The sequence below is a fragment of the Hirundo rustica genome, chromosome 7 (genome assembly GCF_015227805.2).
Source record: "Hirundo rustica isolate bHirRus1 chromosome 7, bHirRus1.pri.v3, whole genome shotgun sequence".
NCBI lineage: Eukaryota > Metazoa > Chordata > Aves > Passeriformes > Hirundinidae > Hirundo > Hirundo rustica.
In genome coordinates this window covers 28,201,430-28,220,802 of record NC_053456.1, presented here as the reverse complement: position 1 = coordinate 28,220,802, position 19,373 = coordinate 28,201,430, and the positions used below count along the sequence as shown (strand labels likewise).

General features: G+C 42.7%; 1 protein-coding gene across 7 annotated transcripts in view; it reads right to left on the bottom strand.

Annotated features, from left to right (window-relative positions):
* ANKRD44 (ankyrin repeat domain 44) overlaps nt 1-19,373 on the bottom strand; it is a 131,205-nt gene that overhangs the window by 70,000 nt on the left and 41,832 nt on the right. The window lies entirely within an intron of this gene.

The following is a 19,373-nucleotide window of genomic DNA, read 5'->3' as shown; positions in this document are numbered from 1 at the left end:
ACATCAGATAGTGCTGCATGCTTGCTCTTGGCACAGATTAATGGTCATGCAATACACATTTAGAAACAGAACATTATGCAGATAATGAATTTCTGGGCAATCACTAAACAACTTGCATTTTTTTTGCTGAATAAATACACAATGAGCGCAGTCAATTTTAACCACCCAAGAAGCGCAATAATTATCTTATTGTCTCAAGTCTGTTATTATGCTATTATGAATCGGAATGCAGAAATAAATAACCAGGCCCACGGGAGAAACAATGTGCCACGCTCGCTCCTCGCTCCCATACCCAGCCAGAGCTGCTGACTTCGGTCCTTCTGACCCCCTTGGCAGCAAATTACTAAAGACTTAGTACTAAAGACTTGGTTACTAAAGACTTAGTAACCAAGCTGGCAGCACACTGAACTGAAAGAAGATAAACTGTGCTGCTGGAGAGTCGGGAGAGGAAGGGGACAATTCACAAAGATCCCTATGCCATAAAGCACGTGGTTGAAACAGGCGCCACTTTCACCAGCGCCCTCCTGAAGGCAGTGTGTGCCCCCCAAGTCTCACTCCTGGTTGCTTCATGGTCCTGCTGGCAAAGAGGAGTTTGTGGTGCCATGCAATCACCAGAAACTAAAATAATCCTGTGAAATGGCAGCATGCATGACTGCTTAAGCACATAAACCCACAACAGCTCTTGAGCTCCCAGAATTTAACTGTCCTGTAAACAGGCTATCTCGAAATTCACAAAAGAGGCTGAAAGAACAAAGAAAATACCATTTCCTCCCTATCTTCTCTCATTCAAATGTGGAAAATACATTTCTAAGTTAATGGTGTCTATTTTTAGACATATTAATCCCTTACGTCCTTGAGGAACGTTCATACTGGAATTTCATTCTTGCCACTCCTTCAAAAGTGAAAAGGGCTAAAGCAACATCTTTCATCGCAACTGTCTATGCCTTACATATTGTAGTGGATGTTTGAAAAAGAAAGGGAAAAAAATTGCATTTCACTTGAGCCATTTAGTATGCTCCCCTCCCAGCCGTGTCAGAATGGGCAGAGAATATTTCCCAACAGAGGATGAAAACACCAGACCCAAGCCTGTTCCCTTCTCTCATAAAACTAACAGCTATGAAGAATCAGTGAATCTACATGAAATTACGATGCTCACACCAAAATATTTGCATTTCCCATGCATTTATAATAATGTTTAAATGAAAAAAAAAAAAAAATTAACGGTAAAGCAGAGAACTCCTCAATTTCAAGGTGAATGACAACACAATCCAGTAACCAAGAAACAAATACCCCCAGCATCTTAGATTATTCCCTGAACCCATTTGCAGGTATGCCCAGCATCCAATGAAAAGTATCAGCCAGATTCTGGTGACATTTAAGGTGAGACCTCAGAGGTAAGAGAAAAAATAATTACAATTCAAATCTATTAGATTAAAAAAAAAAAAAAAAAAAATCCCACCAGGTTCAAGTGCAGTTAGAGGAAACGTTTTTCTTTTAAAAAAGGAGGGAATAAAGTGCTGTGCATCTCTACATTAAAGAAAAGGAAAGTCTACAATAAGACTCTTTGACCCTTCTTCTCTCTGCCAGAAATCTGAATCAGACACTTGATTTTAGAGGAAATGTTCGACCTTCCTAATTAGCATCAGCCACTCAGCACAGCAGATTGAGAATAACATTGTGTTCTTTAGACCTGCAACACACAGGAGATCCTCATCTCAAGTTTTGTCCACCATAGCATGGTCACATCCACCGGCAGTTCCTTAGATCAAACCCCAGCGTTTATCGTGCCTCTGAAGCAGGTTAGACCTCCCACCACTGATACACGTAACCTTTGCTGACAGCAGAAAGTTACCATATACCCATTTCAAAGGCCTCATCCTTCAGACCTTTTTCCCCTGTAAGATTTATTTTTTTATAAATTAGTTACAATAGAATCGATCTCTGCTAGTTATAGTGGCAAGAGACAGAGATAATGGAGGATGATCAGAGCCTGCAAACTGGAACAAGGAGATAAAACCAGTTAATAGCTGGTCAATAAGCATCTTGAGTCACTGCTGTGCAGCCTGCTCCAGCTGGCCATTTTTCTAATAGACTATGTCATTATTTTACTTTATTTTCAAAGGCATTCATTTTGAATGAGAATCTATTACTGTTGAGGCAATTTTATTACATATTGAGACCCGTTTCTGTGTAAGATGTGCAGTCAAGTATAATGACCTGTGCAGGAAATACATGTCAGAGCTATGTTGCAGCATTACCGCTCACTTGGAGGTCAGAGCTGAGAAGATGCATCCTCATCCACCAGCACAATGGAAAAAGCATTGCTCCGTTCAGCACCTGACAGGGATGGAACGGGGCTGGTGCAGTTACGTACACACTGATGATGGATGCCCAATGACCCGAACAGATCACTTCTTTGATCTTCAGTGATAACCAAATTCATGCACCAGTGACTTCAAACAACCTTTTTTTTTTAAAAAAAAAAAAAAAATCCTGATGGGTAGATAATGATCCTTCATAATTATTGAAGGATCGTATATTTTTGGAAATAATTTCTAAAAACTTGTGACATCATTAATGGGTTATTTCATTAACAGAAATGTTTTGCTTTAAAAGTTTTCAGATTCAGAAGTTGCTAAACTCTTATAATAAAGTGGGGGAAAGCACAAGCACAGAGCAGATTATATATAACTATTATTAGAATTAAGCAAGGGTGCAGGGTTTTGGAATGATGAACAACTGTTTCATCAGCTCAGCTCTCTGTAGCTTCCAATTTCTTAAAGAGAATTTCAGTTGGGAGTGTTCACATTTTTTTCTGAAAATAAACTCCAGCAGCTAACAAAACCCTTTCTATGTTACTTTTCCACAGTTACTATGCTAAGTTTGGAACTTACCAACAAGTTTTATTAGAGGGTTCTTTACTTTGTGCTGTAACAAGCATTTTAGCAAAAATAAAATCGTGTCTGCAGACACCTTCCACTGTTGTAACATATTCCTATCTTTACTGAATGTAATCATAAGCTGGACTTCAACCCACCAGGTAAAACTAACTTGTTGAACTGAAGGCACAATGATTTTTTTCAGCAACAGAATTTAAAGCCACATAGAAGAATGTCCTGTGGCTCAGCTGGATTCCACAGAGCCAACAAGCCATTCCAAGAGAAAAAGTCTGGCATTGGGAAATTCTCCTCCATAGATCTGATTATGACATGGGGCATTGGCAAGCCTCTGGCTCCAGCAGAGATGAAGCATTTAAGTGGACTGGCTCAAGTGTCATGTGGATTGCTATGTCCAAAGCAGGTGCTGAACCTCCTAGCAAACCACTCAGTATTTTTGTGGAGTAACTGTGACAAATACTGAATATTTTGCCTTGATTTTAGATATCCTGGCTCACTAACCAGGTCTTATTTAAGCCAGATTTTTGTTTGACAGGAGGCAGAGGCAGGTAGGGAAAGGATGATCAATTCCCCTGCCCTTTTGATCCCCTAGACTACCATTTGTTCTTGTGAGCAAAAAGAAGCTGTATTTTGATCCTTTATTAGTTCTAATTGCCTTACATCAAGTTCCTGGACCAAACACTTGGGTACATCCATGTATTCATGTAACTAGCAAGGCAATGTAGCAAAGCACAATCATTTCAAAGTGGTATTGATTCTGACAGCGTTTTGCCAAACACTTGTTTTTTTTCTGGAGGTACTTCTGCTAATCAAGAGCACAAGGTTGTCTGCTGTGTCACATCACATACATCTATTGCCTTCCACTGGCCAAAGCAAAAAGGCTACTCCTCTTCACAATTTTAGTTTAGGACTTTCTCTGTACATATAGGAAATTAATATCTGAAATGCTGTTTTAACTTACAAGTCTTAGAATTAGTGAACAGCCATTAACTGGATTTCTCTTAATTCTTAGAGTGCATTTTCCTGATGCTAAGTATTTATATAGTTCCATGTACAGAAATTACTCAATACTGATAATTTTTAACAGGCTTTGTAGTCTATTTCCCCTTGCATCAGGGGCTAGCCTTTTACTGTGTTTTAGGAATGAATTGCTGGGTAAATACAAAAAAAAGTTTGCTCTTAATTTGTTAATTCAAAGGGTGCAATCCCGTTGTAGGAATTTCTATATACACTGCTGACAGCCAAGTACTTTCACAGAGCTGGTATTTGGAGAAGAATGCCCTTGGATGGCTGCTAAGAGGTGTTACATAGCAATTACAGATTTTTACTAAGAGACTCTTAAGGAATACTTGTCCAAGCTACTCAAAAGCCGGTGGAGAGAATCAAACCTGAAAAATGAGTGTACTGGTTCCCTGGAAGCACTGTGACAAACTAACAGCATTGTTAAGTGAGCAAATGCACTTAGGACATTTATACTGAGCAGATTAATAAATACCCTGTACGCTGCAACATTTCAAACATGGCAGAAAAAAAAATTCAATTAATTTATTTCTATTTTATTATGTCCTTCCATTTATTGCAGACTAGTTCAGTGATTTAAGGAACTTCACATCAATCCTGTGCAGCAAGGACAGCATGCATGCCTATACATTGTTACTTATTTCAATTTGTTCCACTGTGTTTGAATGCTCAAGGACCAACAACTTATATGACACACAGAGGTATTAAAAAAAACACCAGCCAACAGTCCCAAAACTAAAAAAGAACCTCTGTGACATAGGCTCTTCCAAGCTGAGAGATCTTTCTGTTGTTTTTAGGCCAGCATTTAAAGGATGCAACTGTGCTCTGACACATTCCCTGCACCAATGGCTTTCTAACTTGCTGCCACGCTGTGCTTAAGTTGCTTAGAGGGATGTAATGGGCATTTAACTTTTATTGCAAGAAGTGTTGGGTTTTCCTGTAATGGCCCCCATTTCTATCCATGTCATTTGTAACAGCTTCTCCAAAGCCTCAGGCTGTGTTTGTCCTTCAGGCCATAAAAAGGACTTCACATCAACGACACAGGGCACACAGGAGCAGTGGAGAATTGATCACCGCTTCATTTGGTGTTCTGCTCTCCTGAGAATGGGTAAAAAATTATATACAAACTCCAAATAGAACATATGTTTAGCTTCAAAAGCAACTTTTAACCTAACTTTTTAAAGAAAGACAAGCTGGAGCGGGGCGTCTGCATTTGCCTGCACAACACAAGCCCACAGCTGAAAGCCTCTCCCTCCAATGCTTTCAGCAAATGATGAATGGCAACTTCATCAAAACACCAAAAAATGCTCAGTGACCAAATGGAAAATACCCCAGTGCACACCTGTGGCTCCCAGTATGGTCTAACCCTAAGGGACACTGAATGGCACCCAGGGCATCAGGAGAGGATGTCAGCGTGGTACAAACAGCGTGGTACAAACAAATGCTCAGTGTGCTTTGGTGCTTTATCCCCTCTCAGGAAGGCAGGAGCGGTTCCGAAGTGATCGTTCACAAATGTCTGAGTAATTCATGCAATGCTAACACGGTCCATAGGTAGTTCCATGTAAGCATGCACTCAGCCTTTCCCACAGTGGCTTCCCAAAGACTTGAACATTTACAGAAATATTTGGTGCAGAATTTGTCGGAATACAGTGATTCTAACACGACCAGCAGACATTGCTATTGCTGGAAACATTACGAAAACCTGAGATTAATCACTGGTGGACGTTGCCAACTACATGGCAATCACAAACAGCTACAGAAACAGAGCAGCTCAACCTCAGTCTGCTGGACAGGCAGGCAGCTGGTGCAGACTGCAAAGCCTGGGGGCAGCATGGCCCAGGGGAGGACCTGCATCCCACCCCTCCAGCTGAATTCGGCTGGGTGCCTGGCATCCAGCATTGACCACGTTCAGAGGCTGCAATTACAGCCTACAAAAACACCCTTCTGCATGGGAAAAATCACATCCTCAGCTTTAGGTGCACAAGTATATTTTCCAAAACTCCAAGTTCCCTAATGATGCACAATAGCTGGAATGAAGGAGGAAGGGAAAAGCATGATCACTGGAAAATGGTTGAAGTAGTAGGAGTAGAGCTGTCTGAAACAAGACTGTCAGATGATAAGCTGACAAACACCTTCCATTAAGGATCTTGCTTTGAACATTGCTTACACTAGGTTTGGAAAAGAACAACCTGAACTGCCTAGAGCATGGCTCAACCCAGAAAAGGGAGCAGGACTGTCACAACACATCCTGCATCACCTGCTTTTAAATGATTTTCCTTCCAATACAGCTGAACATATGCAAAAAACAAACTGGGCTTGGGATTGGAAATCCAGGCTGTGCTCCCACAAGCTTCTGGCTCTCTGCTCCCATTCAGCAAGGCCCTGATGGCTTTTGCTTACACCCCACCCACAAAACTCCCTGCCTCCGGCCAGACAGAGAAGACAATAGTTCTGATTCTATAATTAAACATCATCACAAATAATCATTTAGTGAGTGATGTGCAAACCAGACTATACTTGGCTACGCTTTCCCAGAAGCACGCATATTGTGAAGTAACAAGCATAAAGCAGCTAAACATGCCTCATCACCTGCACCCTGGTCCTCTCTGTGCTCAGCCCTTTCCCCTCTCCTACCTGCTTTCTCCTAGAGATTTAAACCTTGCTCTCTCTCTTTGCTGCCCCATTTCCATGCTGCTGGAGCAGAGAATCTGGAGTTCTTGGGTGATGCACACTAGAACACTTTTAATTGTAAATACACACTATCAAACAAAGGCTTGTAATTTGAGCAAGTGAGAAAGAATGAAAGAAAGAGAACAACTTATTGAGGCAGCTGAAACTTTACCGTGACATTCATTTAGTCAAACCTCCACGATACTTAAAAAGGAAAATAGTCAGGAGTGACCCTGCTTGTGCAATGCTGGACCCAGGCCGGTATTTCTGTTCGCACAATTTGTGATATGCCGTTCTAGACAGTACAAAACAAGCCTCTGGCAGATCTATTTCTGGTGTTAGCTTGGCTCCGGATTTTGGCTGCCTCCCATCTTTCATTAGGAAGCCTATCAGCTGCCCCAAGAATTGCTTATGTTTCCAGGTGAAGTGAAGGTTACATCCTGCCGTTCCTGGAATCCTGAAATTCCTCTACACACTCAAAGTGCTGCAAGTTGCCTATGTTTCATTGAACTTATCCATTAAAGGCACCAAAATAACTCTTGGCCTGTTAAATTTAGATCACTTCTAAAAAGGAAAAGAGCTCAGACTGTTTAATTCAGCTTGCCCAGCATCCTTTCCTTCATTCTCATTACTGGAGGCTGTCCACCAGGCTTGATTTAAGTGCTAGGGTTGGGGTTTAGTTTTGGCATTCGGAATTGGGACCTGGAGGGGTTTTTTTAAGTGCCTCTAGATCAGATCAGATCAGATCAGAAAAATAGTTAATAAATACTGTCCTGAAGTTACATTAATCAAGTGGAGACAAAGAGTCAGTACCATGCAGACTAGTTAAAATAAGAAAGCTGTTTTAAAGGAGACAAAAATAAACATAGTAGCATAACATTTGTTACATTCACCAGCATTTGTTACCCATTTTAGTAGAAGAAAGCCTGTCACAGACGGCATTATAAGATTTGTTGGAATAACTACAAAGATTGAGGATAACTGATTTAATAGTACCCTGAATTCTCCTTGTCTTCCTGAATTTGTTTGTTCAAAGTCTCTTGAGATTTTGATTTGATACAAACTGTGTTGTGTAATATCTCACAACAGACAGATCAGTGACACCATTAACTAACAGTCATGCGATTGCAATGGCAGTATCAAAAACAGGATCCAATTCCTTTTATACATCCTCAGCAGCATGTGCTGCACTACATATCCATTTGAGCACTTCTTGTCATATCTATATTTTGTTTCCCAGAGCTTTTGTCTTTTTTTTTCCTCCCTCCCTCATAATCCATCAATCATTTAGTCAGAAGCAGGGAAGAAGTCCTGGCACCAAGGCAGCGTTTCTGAACAAGAGCATAGCAGAGAGTAAAATCTCTGGGGGCATAAATTCCAGCTGGCGTAAATCAGCTGAAGCCAACTCCCAAGTGAGAGGCCCTGTGCCATGTTACACCACTTGCTTTCCAAAGGGCCCTGCGTGCTGTCCCCACCAGAGGCACAGCTGAGAGGTGGCCAAGGCAGCGTGAGGTTACGAACCTCAAGAGAAATGAAACTGCCGGCAGCAGAACAGAGCAGCAGCAACCCCAGTGATACATCTGCTCCTCGCCAGAGACTTCAGAGTAAAGCAGTTAGGGGAGAAACTCGCTTGAAAAACATCAACCCTGGCAAAAGCTTTCATTTCCTGCTCAGTTGTCTTCAAAACGTTGCAAGCAATTTTTTTTTTAACCAACTATTTAGGTGTTAAATTCCACAAGAGAGAAAAAAAAAAAAATACAATTAAAACCAAATCTGTGTGGAGGGAGGAACACTCTGAGGGCTGAAGGGGTTGATGCAGCTGGCCAACTTAACCTGAGACATCTCCCTCGTTCAGTGGCCCCACATCCTCTGGAGATCGCTGATATCCTGCCCACACCCAGCTCTACCAACAGCAATGGCAATCAAGTAGAAAAAGGAAAAAAGAAGAAACGGAAATGCTGCAAGTTTATGTTCCTTCAGTTTATCACTTGTGAAACCGTGACTTACCCCTCTTCCTTGCCAAGGCAAACGTGTGCAAGGGCTGCTACACACACTGCAGCTGGCTCAAAAAAACCTTTCCGCACTCCCCTTTCAGTGCAGCAGCAGAGCAAGACCTGCCTTTCATCTGGCAGCCTGGGCACTCAGCAGGACAAAGTAAGAGTCCAGTCCATCTGTAATTAAGTGCTCTATTTGATACACGCAGCACGCATTGATACTCACCACAAACGCTAATAAAAACCCTTTCACTTTTAGAAAATTAGTCCTGATTTAAGGAACTCTGAAGTGGCATCTGATCCTGTAACATCTTACTTGGTGAGATCAGGACTTCCGCTGGCTAACGGGGTCTGTTTTCTATTACCGTCCGCACAAAGAAGGCAGCTATGAAACAGAGAGTGCCCTAATAAATTTGCAGATACTTCAGAACTACCAGAGACTACACAAGGACGTTGGAGGGCAAGATCAGAATTTATAACCACCTTGACAAATTATACAAACAGCCAGGCTGAAGGAAGAGTAGGACACTGTTTGGTATGGAGAACACAGCCTGCCTGTTACTGAGAAATCCAGGATTGTTACACAGCGGTTCTGTGTAAGGAAGAATTTGGGACTGCAGTTCACTAACTGACTGTAACTGAACAACCTTCTGAAAGAGGAGGAGACTTCAAATAGGATTATGACTTGCAAATCACACAGTGGTCCTTCCACACTGCTCAGTACTGTTTAGGCTGGCTGGAGCAAGACATTTAGTTTAGGGCTTGAAGACACCACTTGACTTGAAGACCAAAAGAGAGCTTTAAAACATGATTTACAGGGCAAATCTAAACAGATCGGAGCTGGTCACAATACACACAAAACAATTTAAAGGAAACAGGAGAACTGTTTGTAATACGTTAAATGTTGTCATTAAAAGAAATCATCTGTTTCCCACGTCCAAGACATACAGAGCTTGAATGGCTGCACACAAGGAGGATGCATCTCTGCTCCGTTAAGGGAAACAAACACAAACCAGGACACTGGTTACCAATTTGGCCGAGTTACAAACTGTGAACTGCAGAAGACTGCATTTCAAAAATAGATCTAGTCTAACAATCACTGAAAGTCAAAGGTATTCTTTTCTGCAGGCTTCAGTAGGCAAAGGATTGAACATATGAAAGCAAAGGAGGCCAAACAAAATTCACACACTTACTTGAAGATAAAGGTTAATGCAAAAAGGGTAAGCTACAGCAGAAATCAATAAAAATATATCTTTCCAAAAGTTCAAGGGGAGTCTGGTGTCTTTGGGTAGAAGCACACTAACACATGGCAGGGCTCCAGCAGAATTTCAGATCCCATCTCATTCTCTCTTCAGAAGGTAATTTCAGCTATGGGGTTTATTTCACATGAGCCCATGCTCAGTTTCTGTTAAGGACAGCCACATTTTGCAATCCCAATCTCATGTGTTCCTGAACCTCATCTTCCTCTTAATAGTGACCTGCAATACTTCCAAGGTCCCGCTGCCATGGGTATCCAAACCTAGCCTCAGACAATACCTCCAGGATCATGAAAACAATGTTAGGGAGGGAGAAGACATTTCAGGGACTTGAGCAAAACCTGAACTATCTGATTTGTTCAGTCTTACCACCGCATTTCAAGTGGATCTTGCTCAGGTTCCCCTTGTGTTGCACGTCATACATACAGCCTCACCACTGCCTGTCTCCTACCCTCTACAGCACAGCTCATTCCTCTGGTCAGCAACGGCCACCCCCACAGCCACCCTCCTGCCAGCTCCAGAAAAACTCAGAAAATCTCCCAACTCACCTTCTACACAGCCAGAGTCAAATAGACTATGAAAAACATTAAAGACTAACGTTGATGTTTCCTGATTTCTCTTAGAGGTTATGGAGACCACAGTGCTCTTGAAGAGCACCACAGTCGGTTATTAGTGCTTTCATAAAATACAAAAATCCTTTGCAGATTTTAGTCTCTGATATTTGCTTTCTGCATAGCTGATATAAAATTCAGATTAAAAGGGTTATTTCCATTAATAGCAGAGTAACTATGTGTTAACATGAAGATCAGTTTCTAACACCACTTCATCTCTTTCTTTACATTAGGCATGCTACAGTTGGCATGGAGCTCTGCTCAACAACCAAAGCAGATGTTTTACCTCTATTTTGAATCTGGAACAGATTAGCAAAGTTAGTTTGATTCAACATATCCTGATAATATCTTCGTTCTCAACCTCAACCAAATTATTGAACCCGACAGGGGAAAAAAAAATAAAAAAAAAAAAAATAAAAAAATCAGGCTTTGCTGATGAGTGCAATGTCAGACAGCCAGGCTAAAGAAATTAAATGGAAATTTAAAAAGGTTTCAAAATTGTCTTCACTTCAGAAAACAATTCAGTATCTTCAGAGCATGGAGCATCTGACTGTGACAAATCCAGCAGTGTCGAAATTACTTTGTACAGACACAAATTAAACAGAAAGATGAGCTGGAGAGTTATAATGAGCTATCACACTCTTTCTTCCAACAAGTTAGCATTGCAAGTTATGAGCAGCTTTGTCTGAATACCCTCTGAAAAGCCTGCAAGATGTCTCTGAGACCACTGTGACAGGTTTGAGACTCAGTGTGAGCCTTCCAGTCACCGCACCCCGTCCCATGCAGCAGACACATCTCCGTATCTGAGAAAAGCCAACCCTGCATGTGCAGAAGGGTGAGCGTGTGCATTGTCAGTGGCTGAGGAGGTGGGACACAGATCTTCCTCACTCCATTTCTTCTCAAACAGCTTCCAGTCATGGTCACAACCTCTTGCTGAAACCCTTCAGCATTGAGAAGGAAGGCAAGACAGGGGCTCAACACCCCAGCACCGACTGATTTTGTACGTGCAATTGTCTCTCCATGCTCACTTTCAGTTCCTGTCACACAACCCAAACAGTGAGGTTGGCAGGCAGACACAGCCCAGCTGTGTTAGAGACCCTCTCTCTGTCCAGGTCACATCTAGACACGTTGATCCCTCTGGTCTGGGATAACCACTGCCCAAATGGGGCTTCCTCCTCCAGAGAAGAAGGTTCAGCCTGGGGGAGCTCAGCCACGGGGTGAGGGTCCTGGCAAAGTCAAGGCAAGCCCCCCTCATTCCTGAGCAGTCTCATTAGAGCCTCTTTGCAGCAGAGGAGGACGAAGAATCATCCAATGAACAAAAGGGAACACAAGAGAGGGCCAGGGCAGTCCACTTCAGACAGCCCTCTGCAAAACAAGGTGCTCAGAAACACCCCAGAAGGGGAAAAAAAAGACAGTTTTTACAAATGCCTTTTTAAGTCCAAACTGTAGCTGCCATCTGTAATCCAAACCCCGTTTTTAATTTTGCTAGAGAGGCCATAGCTTATTAAGACTGAAAATTAATTAGACTTGCATGGCTTAACACTTCAGCCTCTCATTTATTTTCTGCAAACTATTCCACTTCAATAGTGAAAAACTTACTATTCTGTGTTGTTGTCATGCACCATGAGAGTGATACCAAAAGAAATGCTTGCAAAAAAGACCACCTAAACTTGCTAAAAAATAATGAGTTGGGGCTTTTTAAAAACAGTTTTTATATTAAAAACCAACAAATCTCTATCTTTAGATTTAATACAGCCACTAAACGCACAGCCGCTCAGTTCTTTTGTGAATAATTATGTGTTAGTCTAGTCAAATTTAGCCCAGGAAATGTGCAACCTTACTACAAAACACCCCTTAATCAGCTAATACATGTAACTGCTGCTTGTCAGGGCAGTGGCAATGTGCTTAACACTCATTTTTGTCTGTGCATTATTCTCTACCTCCCTAATGACAACAGCAGAAAGAGCTGGTGACAGCCTGATCAACTGCCTAATGAGACCCAGAAAGCTGAATTACAGTAACCTAGCTAAATGAAAAAGCCAGGACAAACCAGAGGATTTCCCAATCCAGTTTGACTTTCCCGTTCTTCTGCGATGCCTTGGCCACACCACTGTGGATGCCTGTGGTATTTGAACACTTCCTTCTGACAGGGAGCTCTTGCCCATCAGAGAGGAGGATGTTTGAGGAGGAGCTCAGGGAACATGTCTATACTGCCACTAGATATCCCAGAGGGCCTCTTGGAAAAGGGGATGTCTTTCTGGAATCGTGCTGCTGGATGTGAACCCCATACATGAACTCAAGAAGAAGCAGGCGTAGACCTTGCAGTTTTCATTCTAAATCCCACGTACATTAGAAAACAGAGCCTGCAGAACTAAACTAGTAATGATCTCCACTGATTTTCATAGATTTTTACATGTGACTCAAGTAATGCATGAGAAGCTGAGAGCATCTAAGCTAAGCCCAGGCTTAGCCCTTCACTTACTCAACCCTTTTGCAAGGAACTGGTTTGGTAAACCCCTGCCCTATTTTGCTGCACGGTTTAACCACTCTCAGGCTACCCTGCCCCTCTGATCTGCTAAACAAAGCAAATCTCTCTGTCTCACAGCCTCCTCCTCTCAGTCCTTCAGAAGCTCTCACCTGCTTTTCATGGCAATAATCCTAATACAAGACCTGGAGGTCTCCTTCTCTGATGTCTTGTTTCACTGGTGGGTGCAGATCACTCCAACACTTAAAAAAACACATACATAGAAGAGCACAGTCTCGCTGTGTCACAGACATTGGATTTTAAAGAACAAGATAAACAAAATGCATTTAAGGGCAACCTAATATTGTTCACATCTAAGCTGAGGACAGACATTTTCAAACTAAGCTAAGAGACTGATAGCAATGCTCGGTGCTTTTAAAAATCCCAAATACATGAAGCTGCATGATCTTTCGGAGGGATGGAAGAGTTTTCAGAAGGGTGGGAAAGGTTGTACCATCTCACCATCTTAAGTCATCATGACTGCAAAGAGTTAAAAAAAAAACAAAAAAAAAACCTGAAGAAGAAAACTAAAAAGAGGAAGCAGGCTGTTCCCAAAAGCCTGCCGTAGTGCTTTCACTGAGAGTTTTGCATGGGGAAGTCCTGGACTCTTCTGCTTGCAGCCACTTTCTGTAGGGCCCAGAGTGCCTCCCCTGCTGGGGTAAGAGGAGTAGATGATGTTTCCTCTGTTATCTGCAACCTCTCACAGACCAACTGGAACTGCACTGTAAACAGGGCCTGCCCAAAGGGAATTCAGTCCCAGTGCACTGAGCTAAAGTGATGCCTGGCAGAGAGCTTTAGGCCATGGGGGAAATGGTCGTGTTAACAAAAAAGGTGGATATACCTTTCTCCATCCCAGTCATATGCCTATACAGATTATTCCAGGTTCTTTGAACTCAGGCAGAATCTTGAGGAATTAACCAGAGAGGGGGGAGGGAAAAGCAGCAAATTCTTCCTGGTGAGGACAAGCCATCCCTGGCACCTGCCCTCCTGCTTTGGATCAGCCAGCTCCGTGGTCTGGACTTCAGATCTGACTGGACCAAAACTGGGACTGCACTGGTCCTGCCCCCGCCAGGCTTCAATAAGAAGAAATTACCTACATGCTTTGAGTAAGGCAATCTGGATTTTCAGCAGTCTCATTTGTAATCTAATTCCAACTTCTAATTTGTAAGCTGGATATCTTGTAAAATTCAGAAGGTGAAATCCATACAGGCATGATCAGCAGACAGAACACAGGAAATTTCTCATCCCTATTCATGCCATAGCAGTATGTAGACCAGGGGGCCAGACTGCATGTGTCTGATGTATTCTAATTCTAGTTCCTGAACGAGAATTCTCACTGCTGAAACTGTTTGGATCCTAAAAGCATTTTAAGTAATTTTATTTCTGTCTCTACAGGAAGAAAAAAAAAAAAACAACAAACATCTCCAAGTCATAATAAATATTTGAACGGAATTCATCAAACCAAGAACAAGACTAATCTAGGTCATCTTACAAAGACATTAGTGTCACCATGCTAAATTTCTACTCTCCTGAGACAGACCTGCCACTGGTTAACTCGCTGCACTGACACAGATTCTGAGAAAAGCCCCAGGAAATATTTTAGGCTGATTTCTGCGAAGAAAGAAAAACACAAATCAAAATTTTAAATGACTGCACCCAGCCCCACCAGCCTGCTCAGTTTCAGACAATGGAACCACACAACACAGCTTGCTCTTGTAGGAAGTAAAAACTGATAACATGCCAGCCTTTTTGCAGTTTTTCACTGGAGTGCTATCTGACTCCAGCTTTCATTCAGCTTTCTCTATTAAGAGAGCCTAAGTTGGCTGCAGTGCACTCAGAGTTTGCTGTGCAGTGTTTAACAGAGATAAGGGGGGAAATAATCACAGGGGGACGTCACTCACCAGCCTCCAGCCGCACTCCACTCAGGCTGGACATGTGCAGTTACCTGTAATCCCAAGGCAAAACATCCTCTGCTGTGCAGACCCTACGTTTTTCCATCTCCACAAACTGCCTTGCCTTTCATATTGACAAGGTTTCTCTCACAGCAAATAATAAAGAATCATAGAATAACAGAATGGTGTGGATTGAAAGGCACCTGAAAAATCACCTTGTTGCAACGCCCCTGCCACGGGCAGGGACACCTTTCACCAGACCAGGGTGCTCAGAGCAACATCCAACCTGGCCCTGAACAGGCAATGGGGCATCCACAGCTTCTCTGAGCAGCTTATGCCAGTGCTCACCATCCTCAGAGCGGAGAATGACTTTACTGGATGTCAAACTCCTTCCTGCTAAGCTTCCTGAAGGCTAGGACAGCACAGGAGGGGAGGAGGCTCAGGAAGCTGTGATTTTGTGGGAAAGAGTCAATGTTGCTAGAGATGAGTCAGTGACAGACATTAGAAAGTAAAGAGGAATAAATACTGTGTTACTTGTAGCTATCCCAACACACAAGCTCTCAGAGCCCTGTTCTCTGCAGCTTCCCTCCTGGCTACAACCTCAGAGGCACAGGCTCCACCTGTCCACAGCAATGTCACTTGAAAGAGATTTGTCCTTTCAGACGATTCAAGATTCCCTGATACAGCAGCTTTAAGTGGAAAAATGAAGGACAGACTACTGGCTCACTGCAACAAGTTAGGGGTTTTTAATCATGAAGAATTGTATTTGGACAAAAGTAAAATAGTCATGTTTAGGGTTACTGAAAACCAAGTCCTGAAGAGCAGAGTGGAAGAAAAGCTCACCGTGTGGACAGACTGAAGTCAGACTTGTCCTGACTAGCAAATGTGTACCCATTCATTATTATTTGTGCCAGCAGCACCAATGCACCGGGACTCGGGACTGACAGTGAGACGCTCTCTTGCTGTTATCATGAAACATGACTCCATTTGCATGCCTTTGTGAAGAGCTGTCACAAACCTCAGCTTAAAAAAAGATAATTCATGGCCTGTCGTGAAGGTGAAGCAGATTTCCTAGAGTAAGAACAATTCCCAGTGCTGTGCCCACAAGCCTCAACTGGAAATTCAGGAACAACATAATGAAAAGGAGATTAAGAAATTTATATATTAAAGATCACACAGCTTTAAAACATAAGCAAACTCTTAGAGAGCTGTCGAGGATGGATTTACAAAAACAGTGGTATCCAGCACCCAGGATGATCACTTCACTTCAAACCACTCCACAGTGATTTAAAAACTGTGCTTCTAAAGTCAAGAATTACCCCCTGAGTTACAGTCTTCAAGTAATACCTGTAGCTTGCCCTGTGATGATGATGTCTCTGCACACCTGTGCTTGGAGGTTATTTCAGAGTCTCTAATTTGCGCTGTTTCCTGAAGAAGTTTAAGAAAATTTGGTAAGAAATTTTATTTTCATAGTCAGAAAGCCAGTTCTCACATTCATTTCTCCGAATCATTTCTCACAAATATGGCTGCTCAAACACCTTAACATGTTTAAAACGTAATTAAGATGTTCTGGAGACATGAACAAATGCCAAGTCCGTTTGCATGATGAGGGAAAAAACCCCCACTGAAGAAGCTGGATGTTCCTGAAGCCTCTAAGGGATAATTTTCCTGGTATACAGCAGATGGGAATTGTATCACCTAAAGTCGATTAAAGCTGACAGGCAAGAAGTGAAATGCTGCATTCACAAACTTCCACTCAGATGACACTGACAACGACAATGAAATCCATAAATGAGAAGAAACAAGCAGGTTCACGCTTCTGCTGTTTTGATCTGCCAAAGCCACTGCAGGTGTCTCAGACCATGTTTTATTGGCAATAGGTACTACAGCAGCTGAGCAGAGGAGTCGGGAAGCACTTCTCCCCCCAAGCTGTCCATCCCCAGGACTTGCCTCATGGAGGCACAGACACATCCTGCTCTTACATATCTCCACTGCTCATTTTGAAAAGTGACAAAAGTCATCTTGGTGATGGTAAATGTGAGTACTGCTGCCTTCAAACTAAATAAAGCACTCACTGCCCTGTGTGGGCGAGCTAGACAGGCGGCAGAAAACTGTCAGGACTGCACGTGGCAAGAAAATACACCTGCAAAGAATGGCAAATTTGCAGGCGCTCTAAACACATCTAACACCAGAAAATGACCCATGACTTGTTTCTTCCAGGCACAGACCTTCCAGCCTGAGCTACTCACTGCATACTGAAGATCTCCCTTGTGATAGTTCAGCATCCCAGCAGAAGCCTGAACTCACCTGAACTGACACATCTCCCTTTTCCTTTTCTGGGGCTCAGAGCCACCACATTTTCTACCCGGACATAAAAACAATTTTCATCCCTCAAAGTCCTTCATAAAAGCGGATCCCAACTTCACAGACCAAGAAACAAGCACAGAGAAGCATGTGTAAAATTGTTATAGGACTCATTCTCCTTTCAGGTATTTTCAGGTTTTATGCTTTCAACTTTTGCAAAGCACTGAAGATATTTCTCCAATATTTTTTGTTGAGTGACAGCATTATTAAATTTCCTAAGTTAATTGGCTTTTATAGAAGAAATGGTGATAAAATCTGTAAATGAACCCTCAGCACCTTAACAAGAAGCTAGGAAAAAATGTTTGTGCTCTCCTCATCATCCTGTTCCACCCACAAATGGCATTTATATTAACAGAAAACCTGGCACTCATAAACCTGTATGGCATCACAGCACTGGGGTCACAGCTGCATTCCCACCATTCATTCAAAAAGCAAGAATTTCAAAATCCTTGCTTGCACTTGGCTGCTGTGATGACTTGTTCATTCTTACTCCCAGTTGTCCTCCTTCTCCTATGGAAGCAAGGGCTGAGGCTGTGAATGTCAGTCCCAGTCCCTTTCCAAGGTAGGTGCCACAGAATCAAGTCAAGGCTGTATGAAAAATGCCACCCAGCTCTGAATCTAGCTTCAAAAACAAAGATGCAAATGTACATACGTAAAACATTTCTCCTCAAAGGCTGTCCATCAGGGCACCAACTGGACACAAAGATTTTCAAAGGGAAAACACACCAGTGACTGAAAACCACATCCACATCAGTGAAGTAGAATCCACTATAGGGGAGTTTCACAGCTCAGGCACTGTGGACAGGGCAGAAAAGGAGGATGAGGGACAGGGAACCCCAAGCTGTTCAGGCACCTCATCCTACACAGACACAGAGCATCCCGCTTCCACCAGAGGAGCCTATGGGAGTCCAGAGTCCAGCTGGGTTAACCACAGCTAATGAAAAGCCAGCAGAGAAGACCCTGGCACTGAGGAAACAAAGATGAAATGCTTCAGGGAATCTTCATGCACACACAGTTTCTACTGCCAAGGTAACACTAGATTTTTGTTGGCTCATCTGGACTCCTTGGGCACCACTGCTTGTTTGCACACTGGCCTGTGCTTTGAAACCCCAGCCTGAGAGAGAGCTGAGCAGCCCAAGCACTTGATTTCCCTCCCTTCCTAAGCAGCTGGCATCAGTCATGAAAGAGCCCCGGTAAAGAAACTGGATCAGTGATTGTTCCCTTTCTAGTGCTGCTGTCTCGTATCACACCAAAAATCCCCTCGGTCACACAGACGGCACAAAAATTATGGTAGTGATGGGGGGAGGACGGAAGGAAGGACGGAGGAATTTTACCGTGCCAGAGGTGAAGAAGAGGAAAAGCATTGTGCAAACTACAAAGCAGAAGAAATACATTCTGACTTTAATATCCAAAACCTTTTAACCATAAGTTGTTTCTTGCAACTGTGTCTCGCAGAGCCATGGATTCCAGGCTCAGAGTGCAGTTCTGGAAGCAGTACACTGTGCACACACCGTGTGGTCACCAGCACACGTCCAACAGGAGCCTGGCTGCGAGCATCACTGCACTGCCAGTGCCCAGCCCTGAAAGTCATCCCAAGCAGCAGCCTCCCTCTGACACAGGATTCACTGATACAGTCCCTCCACAGGAGAAGGGTTAATGAATCTCTTCAAAGAACTATAATTAGTCCAACAGGAAAGTAAATTCTGTCTTCCTGATTCAGGGACAGTGAGTGCCAAGAAGTCTGAGCACATACGCTGAGAGGGCAGATACACACAGCTTCCAAAAGCAAGTCTGCTCTGACACTTGAATTTTTATGAGGGACGCAGGCTGATTTGTCTTGCTTGTAAAGTATAATCCTTAACTGGGTTTTGCTTGCTTTGTTTTTTAAATCTGTTGAGGAAAACCAAACTATGCCATACCCGACTCTTCTGCATCAGTGCTGCTTGAATTTTAAATGCAGATGATTTGTTCTTTTTACTTTTTCAAAGGCTAAGGAACTCTAGTATTACACAATTACAATAAGTGCATTCTAAATAAGACCTTCAAAAATTACAGTTAGTGTAGTTGATATATACAGCTTGCTTTGTAGATCTGGTTGACTAAAACATTAAAATGCAATACTGGATGAGTTTTACAATTTTTTTT